The sequence below is a fragment of the Poromitra crassiceps genome (assembly GCF_964638095.1).
Source record: "Poromitra crassiceps genome assembly, chromosome: 9".
Classification (NCBI taxonomy): domain Eukaryota; kingdom Metazoa; phylum Chordata; class Actinopteri; order Beryciformes; family Melamphaidae; genus Poromitra; species Poromitra crassiceps.
Genome location: NC_139630.1, coordinates 51,334,244 through 51,347,232, shown reverse-complemented (window position 1 = coordinate 51,347,232; position 12,989 = coordinate 51,334,244). Strand labels below are relative to the sequence as shown.

Genomic DNA, 12,989 nt, shown 5'->3' with positions numbered 1-12,989 from the left:
GTGGAGAAGATAGGTGGAAGAAATGTTTCAACTGTTCAGTGTGCTGAAGAAGATTGTCCATTGCACTTCATTGTTTACAGAATGCATAGCCATGTCCCTTGCACTTTATTATTTACCTCCTTTTAGGGGAGAGAAGGAAACAAAATAGCTTAATTACACCTGAAGTGTGTTTTGTTGTTTCTGTACTTCAGTTGAATGTTTCAACTTCACATTCGTCTGCTGAAAGTGGAAAGTTTCTCTGTGCTGATTAAAAATCTGATTTCAAGAGGTGGGCCTACGAGCATGATTCATCACATCACATAGCTTGGAAACCAATCCTGGTTCAATATTCAACTTAGAAAGAAGAGGAAGTCCGCACACTGTTGACCCTCCAGCGACCAGGTGCTTTTGAGTCCAGCACCTGCAAATTTTTACGGAGATGTGCGTGCTTCCCTTTTTGTTCTCAATATTCAACTTACACATGTATAAATTACGCGCATAGAACTTATTTGATCCCACGTAGACTATATGCTATGAAACTGATAAATGATCGATCTTGCAGTCTGTGTAGTTTGAATGCTCCTGGCACTTTTATTCACATGGTGTGGGAATGTCCACCGGTTACACAGTTCTGGACGAAGGTGGCTGCTAAATTATCTGACTTAAAGGAACACTCCGTCCATTTTCAACCAGCTTTGTATCATTAGAACATCAGTAGTATATCAGAAAACTGTAAACGGTTTTGAAGTCTGTCATTTAATGTCCATGACATCACTGGTCCACACTTAAAGGATGGGTTTTCCGTGGGGAATATGAATATATATTAAATCTCACGCCCCTAAGGTTTTCGAATCCGTTGAAATTCTTGAAATTGGAGCTTCACTCCCAGAGATATCAAGCATCTCTCACATATTTTTTGGGCCAGCCGACGCGTTTCGCGTCATCTGGCCTAAGTCCGCCTTGCGGAAGTCGTGCACCTATGAACTACAACTGTTGTTGGCCATGGTCCCGCCTCTAGAGGTCCTCCACGCCCCTTCAGAGGCCTTGACAAAAACCAAAAGGCAGCCATCTTTCCAACCGCCTAGCCTGCTGTAGCTAATATTAGCTTCCCATAGTTCCTTGCAAAGAGACCATTATCTCGGGAACGGAAGCACTAATCGACACGGGACTGGCGGCATTGGAAAGCTCGTCAAATTTTACATCTAGTAGTAGGTGGGTTGAAGTAACGAAATCAACGCTGAGCAATGTACCCGTTTTTACACATTTTTACAGAAAATAGTTACAACATCAGATGCGCGTAACTCCTACGAAAATGCCTTAAAATGCATGAATTTTTTTTTATGAAGACATCTCCCGACATATATACTTCAGTTTAAATGTGGTGCAATTTGGAGGCAATTTATTTTCGATTTATTTTCGATTTATTTCTTCTTCTCTCCATATATTATTGTCGAAGCCTTCTTCTTCTTCTTCTTTGAGTTTTATGGCGGTTGGCAAACATATATGTGCATTACCGCCACCTACTGGAGTTTGATATCAGCCAAATGCCTGAGGGGTGGGCATAAAAACGAAGGCCACGCGAGCCCAGTGCATTGTGGGAACTGTAGTATTTCGAGTCCCCGCACCCGCACCTCCCCCCCACCACCCCCCCCCACACACAGAGTGGATTTCGGTTGATATCTCTGTGAGTAAACCTCCAATTTCAAAAATTTCAACGGATTCGAAAACCTTAGGGGCGTGAGATTTAATATATATTCATATTCCCCACGGAAAACCCATCCTTTAACTCAAATTAATAACTCATTAACTCAAATCAACTCTCAATAACTGTCAAACTAGATGAATGATGAATAGTTTGACAGTTATTGAGAGTTGATTTGAGTTAATGAGTTATTAATTTGAGTTAAGTGTGGACCAGTGATGTCACTGGTCCACACTTTAACACTCAATAACTGTCAAATTAAATGACAGACTTCAAAACCGTTTACAGTTTTCTGATATACTACTGATGTTCTAATGATACAAAGCTGGTTGAAAATGGGCGGAGTGTTCCTTTAACATCTGTAACTGTTCCAGTAACTGTCCCCGCCTTACTGTTGAATGACTTGTCCCGGCTCAATCTGTCGAAGGCTGCAAGGCGTAGTGTACTAGCTGGTATTACAGCTGCTAAAAAGATGGTTGCGTTACATTGGAAGCCTCCTCACTCTCTCAGTAAGGAAATCACAGCTTCACAGTGACACCAGGAAATGATCATTGCAAGCAATCCGATATAGGATAGCAGTTTGGGGTTTGTGACGGGGAGTCACAATTTCCAAGAAACCAGTCTGTACGGGTTTTCTGACCTGTAGTCCTTCTACTACTGTCTACTACTACTGTTCTCCCAAAATGGACAATGGAAAAGCTAAAATAATCAATTTTCGGTACAAAATCAACAAAAGAGGTAAGATTATAAGGTTTTTGGGGCTAAAGTTTTTTCATCTAATTAACAGGAAAAACTTTATTTATAGGCTATAATAAAAATAATAACATAATAAAGTGTATTTGCGCTTTTTGAAACAAAGTTACAAAGTGCTTTACAATACATAGCCTAATAGAAATACATTAGGTCAGGTCATCATCAGGTGATGTCACTCAAACACCAGAGTCCGACTGGTGTTTGAGTAAGATGACCTGATGAAGAGAGGTTTGATAGTCTCAGTAAAATTCATTATTGGAGAATAAGTGTGTGGGTTCTATTCCTTATTTTTTCCAAACAGATCATGTCATTAATTATTTCTGTTATGTTATATATTAATGACATGAAATCTGTTTTCAAATGTAACGTTAACCTCGAGGACAAGAAAAAAAAGGTTGAATAAAAAACTAAATTTCTGGCATGTAAGGCCCTTTTTTTGGATAAGGAATGCCAGATTTGTTTTTGCATCAGTTTGAATTCTGCTGCCACACTTTGTCTACTCTACACTAGATGGCATACTGTAGCTAACAATTTAATTATGACGTTATGCATGATGACGTTATCACGTGTCCTCAATCGTCACGTGATAATGGAAATCGTGCAACAATGAAAAGGTTAGAGTGCAAAGTAGGGTATTTATTTTCTAATTAAGTCTGTCTGGTGAAGAATAAATTAGCCTTACTGTAACTCTAGAAGTTATTATTAGTATTTATGTATGGCTGTATTCATGTGTAGCCTATATTATTGTGTATATTATTAAGCTTGAGCTCGATCGTAACGAGAGCAATGCTAGCAACATGTTAGCAATGTTAGCAAGCAGATCGTTCATAACATCGACATAGAGAGAACAGGTGCTTGAGTCTATAATAGCCTTACTGTACTCTAGAAGTTATTAGTTATTATCATATATGTGTGGCTTATGTCATGTGTAGCCTATGTGTATATTAAGCTTGAGTTCGATCGCAACGTTAGTAACATTAAGTGTTACCGGCCTCAGGTCTAGGGGTACCTGGGCCAGTAGCTAGTTAGCTTCGCAGTCGTGGATGGCTGCGGAGCAGTAAGAAACGGGACAATGATCAGTGTTCAACCAACGGACGCATTTGAAACAAAATCTAAAAAGAATATATGGGGAGCCAACTTATAAAGTAGCTAGTGATTTAAATGATTTACATAAAAAAATAAGGGGGTGTCAGGTTTTTTTTAGGTTACTTTTCATAAAGGCCATTTTCCAACCCTCTACATTAGCACCATTAGCAACATTAGCAGATCGTTCAGTCAGAACAGCGACATAGAGGAAGAACAGGTAGCCTATTTTTCAAAAAAATCTTAACCCCAAAGGCAAATTGTGTTCATTCCTGAGATGGTTTTTAGCAGTATTCAGTGATGAGTGAATTTAAATTCAGAAATCCATGTACAGTAGGCTATTGCCCATGTCTCGGAGGAAGCATGGAGCCAGTTTTGGCTCTTCCCAGATCGGCAGAGGGTGGAGCAGCAACCAGGATAAATAAATTAAAATGAGCACTAATGGGGGATAAAAATGGGATAAAAAACCTGGAAAAAAGCTGTCGTCAGCCTGCTGCACTGTGGAAGTCTGGGGGAGCTCGAGACAGACAGACTCGAGTGTCAGCCAGATGCATTTGGCTTTTCTATTTTTTGTTTCTACTGACACTAACTTTAATGCACTTTTTATATTATTACAGCTGCAGGTTTCAACACAATGTGTTGATGATGCTGTGGGAAACCCAGCAGTGGTCGTCTATGACAAAGAGTCAATTTCAATTTCCTTTCAACTGGTGAGTTTTCAATCAGCTGGTTTCAAGTACATATTTACTAATTGAAATACACTGATTTTATATCATGTATAATGTTCCCTGTATTTTGTGTTTTGCTTCTTCATGAGCAGGATGTCAATCGTGAACAAAGCCATCACAGGTTAGTGTAGTTTTATTATGGATTCACTATACCATAGTACTGCATTTAACTCTGTCATTTCACCTTCTGATGCCATAGACCAAATCATGTTACGTCGCGTTAATAACAAAGGTTCCTTCCGGGTAGACACCTGCCATTTTATTTCAGTTGTGGAGATATCACACACTTGTTAGTGGCCGGGCCAGCGAAGCAGCAGCGCCACTTATTGTATTTGCCTGTATTATTATTATTATTATTCTTCATCTCCCGGGAAGTTCGACTTCCCATGCATGAAAACTAACCAAACTGCCAAACGTCTTTGATGCAAATTTGGGGCCAATAGTCCTAACGGTGGCACTACAGCGACTACTCCTCCCAAATCTTTTCTTCAAACGACACCAAACTTCAGCATCTGCATCGTTAGACTGTCCTACACAAAAGTATCAAAACAGATTTTCGATCAGTCAAAAATTGATCCCACAGTGCATCAAAACGTTGAATTCTGGCCCCGTGTATAGCCTAATTGCCTTAATTACCTATGGCAATTAGGTTGTATTTGTGATGTCATCAGTCAGTCAAGCAATTGTGATGCCATCACTGATGTCACTCGAGCATTCTTCTTCCCTCAGGAAGTTCGACTTCCCATGCATGAAAACTAACCAAACTTTGCACAAAGGTCCAGTCCCATGCCAAACGTCTTTGACGCAAATTTGGGGCCAATAGTCCTAACGGTGGCACTACAGCGACCGTCTAAATTTTAAAACTTTGAAAATTCATAAAAAATCAGGCATACGTGCTACGGCTTTGCAACTTTCAACGAAATGTGTGCCCAAATGAGGAGAAACTTTTGTACAATGCAACCTATGGCCAGTTATGAAGTCTAAAGACCGCAAAACTGCAAAAACTGTAAAACTAATTAAACCCTACTCCTCCCACATTTTTTCTTCAAATGACACCAAACTTCAGCATCTGCATCGCTAGTAATATATTTGCAACCCTAGTATGAGTGGTAACTTATAACGTTTTATTGTATGAATGCAATGTTGTATTTATGCAATGGTAGACCAAGAAGAAAATTATCACGTTTGGTATGACAGAAGAAAATTCAAAAAGTATTTATATTAAATTTCTCTAGTTTATCATAGGCTATAGCAGTCTTTTGTTTGTGAATATACTGATTTCTACTTGTAATGTTTTCAGATCCCTCGCAACAAAAAACGGAATCAGATGATGAAAAAGCTACATGCCCTGTCTTCAGCCTTCCAGAGGAGACACTTTGTCTTCATCAGCCTCATACTGATGGGTTTCCTGGGTCTTTTCATCATGTACTACAAGCCTGACATCAACTTCTCCACTTTCGGCAATTGCATTTACCCTCAAAAGGAGGCCTCAACACCAAAATGTTCCTCAGAGCAGCACATGAATCCACACTACAATCACAGCCAGGAGATCCAGGCTGGAGGTGGGGAAGCAGAACGAGAGCCTGACACGATCGTTTTGATCTGGATGTGGCCGTTTGGCTACAGGTTTGATCTCAGTTGCAGTGCGTTGAACATCACAGGATGTCACCTGACAGATGACAAGGCTGCTTACAGCAAGGCCCACGGTGTCCTCTTCCATCACCAGGACATCCACGGACAGGCCGGCCTGCCGCAGCAGCCGCGACCATGGTTCCAGAAATGGGTGTGGTATAATATGGAGTCACCTGCTAACTCACCTCAAATCCCTGAGCTCAATCACTTGTTCAACTTGACATGCAATTATCGCCTGGATTCAAATATTCAAGTGCATTATGGGTCATTGGTTCCAGTGACTCATGAGGATGAGAGTTTTAAACTACCGGTGAAGGACAAATTGGTCTGCTGGATTGTGAGCAACTGGAACCCAAGGCACAAGAGAGTGGAGTTTTACAATGAGCTGAAAAAGCATGTAAACATAGAGGCTTATGGAGATGCGTTTAACCGACGTTTAAATAATCAAGGGTATGCAAAGATAATGTCTAGTTGTAAATTTTACCTCTCCTTTGAAAACTCTATTGACAAAGACTACATCACAGAGAAGTTATATAATCCCATGATGATGGGGACTGTGCCTGTAGTTCTGGGCACCAGCAGACAAAACTACGAGGATCATGTCCCAGGAGACTCTTTCATCCACGTGGATGACTTTGCCACGCCGAAGGAGCTGGCGGAGAGGCTGCATCACCTCGACCACACCCATACCGAGTACATGAGGTACTTTAACTGGAGAGACACATACAAGGTCAGAACAGTGCTTGGCGTTGAACCTGCATGCTTAACATGTAATTACTTACAAAAACACAGAGGCTACCAAGCTTTTCATGGTCTCAACAATTGGTACTGGGGTTAACTTTAGACCAAACACATCAGCAGTATGACAGTCTCCAGAAGAGACACTTAACAGTTTCCAACACTCTCCTTTGTTCACATAGCCTACATGAGGGCAACAAGTCTGAGACATCGTTTAGTGAAGGCTGATTAGACATAAGGCAGGGATGGACCCAGTTTGGTCTCAATGGGCCAGACAAAGAAAATCAATCCATAATAAGTCTTTCAGTGTAAATAATTAGGCCTACAGGTACATAAGAACACGGTTTCACATAAGACAGGAAGTACTTCGTTTCCATTGGCAATTACACATCTGACCTAACTAGTATGACATGTGGGGTGCCTCAAGGATCCATTATGGGGCCAGTTCTATTCAACCTTTATATGCTCCCTCTAGGCCTAATTATGCACAAAAACAAAATGGCTTACCATAACTACGCAGACGACACCCAACTCTATATAAGTCTTTCCTCAGGTGAATATGCTCCCTTACGGCCGGAACACACATCTTGCGTGTGCTGTGCGTCTGCGTGGCGTCTGCGTGGCGTTTTCATTTCGGTTCCCATGTTAACAGGTTACAGCAGCCACACCACCGGCATCAGACGCGCGTCTCAAGCGCGTGTCTTGCGAGCGTGAGACGCGCGTCATCTAGAGAATAGAAGCGAAGCCTATTTTTTCCTTTTACTGCGCGCGTGTCTCTAGCGTGTCTCTACACAAATAGACACAAAAAAACATTAAACTGATATTTTACAGGGGAAGCCACAGCCAATCAAGGCTCGTTTTGATTTGAGACGAGAGGATGAGCTGAGCTCACAGCTGCAGTTCTCCTGCCCTCTGAAAACCACATAGGCGACAACGTGGCTTCGTTCCTCCCCTCCCCACCACACACACACAGACACACACACAGACACACACACACACACACACACACACACACACACACACACACACACACACACACACACACACACACACACACACACACAAATCATACTGCCTCGATTCTGAAGTGAGCCCAAGCGATCTTCAGTTAAAATCATCATTGTATTGTTTATAGCAAATTTAATAAAAGGTAAACTCTATAGGAAGATAGTTGGCAGACAGGCAGCAGCGCAGCAGCTGCACGCACCAGCCACGCTGCCTGTGTGGATGCCGCGGACGTGCCAGCCGCAGCAAGCACGCCACGCACACGCACACGCCACGCACACGCAAGATGTGTGTTCCGGCCGTTAGACTCTGTCAGTGCATTGACCAAATAAATGACTGGATGCGCCAGAATTTCCTCCAGCTAAACAACAGAGGTGATTGTCTTCGGTCCCAAAGAACAAAGGCTTAAAATCACTGCACGCCTTGAGTCTCTATCCCTGAAGCCAAAGGATCAAGTTAAAGATCTTGACGTTATTATTGATTCCGATTTCAATTTCAACTCCCACATTAAGTCAATCAGAAAATCAGCTTTCTATCATCTTAAAAATATAGCAAGAATTAGGGGCTACATGTCCAGACAGGATCTAGAAAAACTAATTCACGCCTTCATCTACAGTAGGTTAGACTACTGTAATAGCCTTTTCTCTGGTCTCTCCAAAAAAGAACTTACGACAACTCCAGCTCATTCAGAATGCTGCCGCTAGAGTTCTAACAAAGACTAAGAAAGCTGATCATATTACTCCAGTTCTTAAGTCCTTACACTGGTTGCCAGTGTGTCATAGAATTGATTTTAAAATACTGTTACTAGTCTACAAATCACTTAACGGCCTAGGCCCAAAATACATCGCTGAATTGCTCCCACGCTATGAACCGTCTAGACCTCTCAGGTCAGCAGGGTCCTGCTTACTAACTGTCCCTAGGATCAAATCAAATCATGGGAAAGCCGCATTCACCCGTTATGCTTCTGCTAGCTGGAACAATCTGCCTGAAGACCTCAGATTTGCCCCAACTTCACTTTTAAAAATAGACTAAAGACTTTTATGTTTACCGTCGCTTTTAACTGCTGACAGATAGGAAAATTTGTTTTATTCCTCTGTAAGTTTTTAACTATTTTTGCAACTACTCTGTTGTGATGCTTTTAAATGTCTATTTTATCCTCTTCTTTTATTCTCTTATTTTCTTGTGTCGACCATCTTATGTGAGGCACTTTGAATTGCCTCTATCTGATTTTATGCAAACCCAATGCTGTGGCATGTACGGGCAACAGAAGACGCAAGGTACCAGTAGAGGGTATGCCTGGCGTCCAAACTACAGTATAAAGACAAAGCTGTTATGAAATGTCTAATTTATCCTCTTTTTTTATTTTCTTATGTCATCCATTTTATGTGAAGCACTTTGAACTGCATCTGTGTATGAAATGTGCTATACAAATAAACTTGACTTGACTTGGTTACCTCAGCTGTAGGCCTATCATATCAAATCTACTGTCTGTAACTGTGCATTACTATATATATATATATAGTATATGTTTACCTTAAAAAAAGACGAGCGGACCTGAAGAAGCGAGCAGGCTTTGTGTTGTTCTTTTTTGTACTTGTTTTAAGATATGAATTAAAGTGAAGAAATTCAGCCTATCTGTGTGTGGTGACCCTCCTTCAACTACTCATCTGATGTTCCCTGGCATCAGCGCAGTGCACGGGACATCTACTTGTTAATCTACTTGTTAATCTACTTGAACTAACATCTTTCTCTCTCTCGCTCTCAAAAAAAAACAAAAAACTAAACTTTACCACTATTCCTTCAGAAGTTGTAGCTGTCATAGACTGTGTTGCATAGTTGATTGCTCTATTGCTGACAAAAATGTGTTATTGTAAGTCGCTTGAGGGCAACAAGTCTGAGACATCGTTTAGTGAAGGCTGATTCGACAAAAGGCAGGGATGGACCCAGTTTGGTCTCAATGGGCCAGACAAAGAAAATCAATCCATAATAACTTATAAATAACAATCCCAATTTTCCTGAGTCTTTTAGTGTAAAGAATTGGGCCTACAGGTACATAAGAACACGGTTTCACATAATTATCTCAGCTATAGGCCTATCATATCAAATCTACTGTCTGTAGATTGCATTGTTACTATCTGTAACTGTGCATTACGTTTGATGGCAAATTCTTCTCTATATTCAAGGGTAATGACAATAGTTGTCAAATTCTTGTCTGAGGAAGGGCTTTGCCCGAAACATCACATTTGGTGGTGATACCAATACATTTTGGGAGCTGCACTGACTAGTGTGCGGAATCTATTTTTGTTATTTTCAGTTGCATTTCGGTCCTGCACCTGGTTCTTCAACGCTTGGATGTGTGTGCTTTTTTACCTTCTTGCAATGAAAATAGTTGACCATTTAGTGGTGAATACAGAAAACATGAATAGGCTACTTAATATTGTAACTTGCTTCTGAAACCTGGTACCTCTTAGCCTTCACAAGTGCTTCAAATGTAGGTGTCAAATCCCGAGCTTGAAGAATTTGAATAGATTTCTCAGTGCAATTTTCATACGTTGCAAAGTCATCCTGTGGGTCGGATTGGACACGTCTGGCACGTCTAGCGTCAAGCCGCTGATAGGGGGATGAAACATGACTTGTACTGGGAAACCACACATCACTCACGCTGCTCCGACCACCAAACCCCCCCCCCCCCCCCCTCCTCGCCCCCGACACGTTTGCCATAACCGGGCTGCGTTCCAATACCCATACTTGTACTTCTTTCTTGTAGTATGTACTGCCGCTGCCCTCACATAGTATGGATTGTAGTGTGCAGCATGCATGCAAAATGCATACTATTGGGACACACTACATCTGTCGTCACGTGAGCTTCCTGAACTCCGACCTCTTGCTCACTTCCGCCGACGTCCGCAGCGCCACATTTGAGTTTTTTTTTTTTTTTTCAATAAACAAAGTCTGGCAGTAACAAACAGTACATTATACAAAAAATTCAGACTAAACATTTACAAAATTGGAACAGACAATCAAATAAACAAAATAAAATAAATAAAGCAAAAACATTAAGTCAGAGTTCTAAACAGGAATCAAGATATGCATGTTTTGGTACACACTCCATGCTTGTTTGGTTTTAACATATTTCAAGGCTTTCTTAAAGTTAATTATCTCATTCATGAACACGCAGCTCAGTCAGTGCGACGTAACTCCAGTAGGTGGCGGTAATGCACAAAAAGTTGTTTGCCAACCGCCATAAAACATTAGAAGAAGAAGAAGAAGATGTAACTTCCTGCTGCGCAAAGGATTGTGGGGAAGATTGGCTGACAAAGCATGCATCGATGCATACTCCGAAATAGGAGCTGATGTAGTACAACATCCTGGTACTCGCATACTGCATCTGACATACTATGTATTGGGACATACTAATTCTTTTTTTGCCTACTAAATAGTATGGAAGTATGGGTATTGGAACGGGGCCCTGTTCTATCCCCGACTGACAGACTGAGCCGGGGGCCTCATTGCAATAATCACTGAAGGCCGGGAAGGAATCTACTTCCTGTTAGCTAACAAGTGTAAGGGGCTTAACGATTAACTGATCAGAATCAATATGCCCGGATATGTATCAGGCCCCGAGCTGGGAGGGAATCAGCTAAATCTATGTGGGATATTAATCCTATCATGTATTTTAATCCTTGTGTGTGTGTGTGTGTGTGTGTGTGTGTGTGTGTGTGTGTGTGTGTGTGTGTGTGTGTGTGTGTGTGTGTGTGTGTGTGTGTGTGTGTGTGTGTGCGTGCATGCGCATGTCTCTCCCTCTCTCAGAGTTCCACATGCTTGCCTTAGCCAGCTGTCAGCACTGGCACTAGCAGGTTCGATACTAGGTATCGAAACTGTTGCAAATGAGTGTTGTATCCGTTTCAAATTTTTTGTATCGATACTTATCGATAGTATCGATACTTTTGACAACCCTAGTTGGGACACTGCCATCTGCCTTCACAGTGATACAAGGGACCAGCATGCTTTGCCAAAATCTGTCTGCTGGTGACTTTTCCTTCATTTGTTCTGTTAGTCTACCCAGCATGAAAGGTTTAGCAAGACTGTGATGAGTCCATTGATGAAGTCAAGTCTGTGAGTAAGAGCCTCTTAAGTTGATTACAAAATTACTTTCAGGCCTTACTGCACTGTAACAACAGGGTGCTAATGTGCAGTAATCAGTGGGTTACATGCAACTCAAAACATTGATATTCAAAGTCATCATGTCCAGCCCTGAGTGAAATTATAGACCTGTGTGTGAATACCAGGCTCAATCAACTCAACTTTTTACCAGCCGTGACAGCATTGGCTTCTATTGTTTTCATGTTTTCACCTTGTGAGTCTGTTTTTATTGTTTTCATGTTCTCACCTTGATCAAAATTGACGCCGACCTCAAACTATCCAATCAGAGAAAAGTCGACATTTTCTGGGAAACGGAAGGTCAGATCGGCTTATAATGATCTATATGTATTTTTTCACCCCGAATCCAACGCCGCCATCTATGAGCCTCTACGAGTTACACTTGCGGAGATACGTCCACCCTGCATGCAGGACTACAGGGGAGAGACAGAGGACAGCGGGGGGTTGGAGGTTTCAAGTCACTGACCAAACACTCTATTTCAGTGATTGCTGTCAGAATATAGAGCCATTTAACACTTATTTTAACAAAGAACCACTGAATGTACCTTTAATCCACAAAAAGTACTATAACCTGTTGTTGGAGTATTGAGTATTTGGGGCGTGTGGTTATGGTGAGGGTGGGTGGGTAGACGATTGGGAGGGTGTGACACCCAAGGGTCCAGTGTGGCAGCGTGGTTAAATGTTCTTTGTATTTCTTTATATGGGGCTCTTAGCCTAACACATGCTTTTCCCCCCATTTTAGTTTAATGTAGAGGTCGTTCATGTACCTCTAAGATAAATTATTAAAACATACAGTCAGAACTTGTGCATTCGTACATATTCAAATACTTTACCCTCTACCATGAAGTTTGAACTAAGAAATCAGACAGCTCAGTTTCACAAAGGATGGATGTGGGTTGGTTGCTATAGTTGCACATGGGGTTTATGATGAACGCTATATCCTGTTGTTGAAACGGAATGACTCAGAGGTGAATTAACCCTTATGTACTGCTAGGGACTTGTTGGGTCCTTTTTAAGATGTTAGTGCATCATAAGATGCTAGTGTGCATCATACAGTAATTTGTTAGTACATCTTAGTGTTTGTATTATGCCAATTTTTGCATTGTTAGTTGGTAGCCTGGTATGGAATTTGGGTAACGCTTTAGATTACAGCCCGCACATAACCCTGTAAGTACGGGGTACAACACCTGAAAGTACGGGGTACAACA

At 41.5% G+C, this 12,989-nt stretch overlaps 1 protein-coding gene and 1 pseudogene across 2 annotated transcripts in view; one reads left to right on the top strand and one right to left on the bottom strand.

Moving 5' to 3' along the window:
* Window positions 1-9,217, bottom strand: part of baalcb (BAALC binder of MAP3K1 and KLF4 b) — a 49,869-nt gene extending 40,652 nt beyond the window's left edge. The window contains exon 1 of the mRNA XM_083643418.1: window positions 7,123-9,217. The gene's annotated coding sequence lies outside the window, so the exon portion shown is untranslated. The remainder of the gene's footprint in view (window positions 1-7,122) is intronic.
* On the top strand, window positions 5,847-7,125 carry LOC310782692 (4-galactosyl-N-acetylglucosaminide 3-alpha-L-fucosyltransferase 9 pseudogene; annotated as a pseudogene). The gene has a single exon. The product of its transcript is annotated as a 4-galactosyl-N-acetylglucosaminide 3-alpha-L-fucosyltransferase 9 pseudogene (transcript).
* Window positions 9,218-12,989: the final 3,772 nt, after the last annotated feature.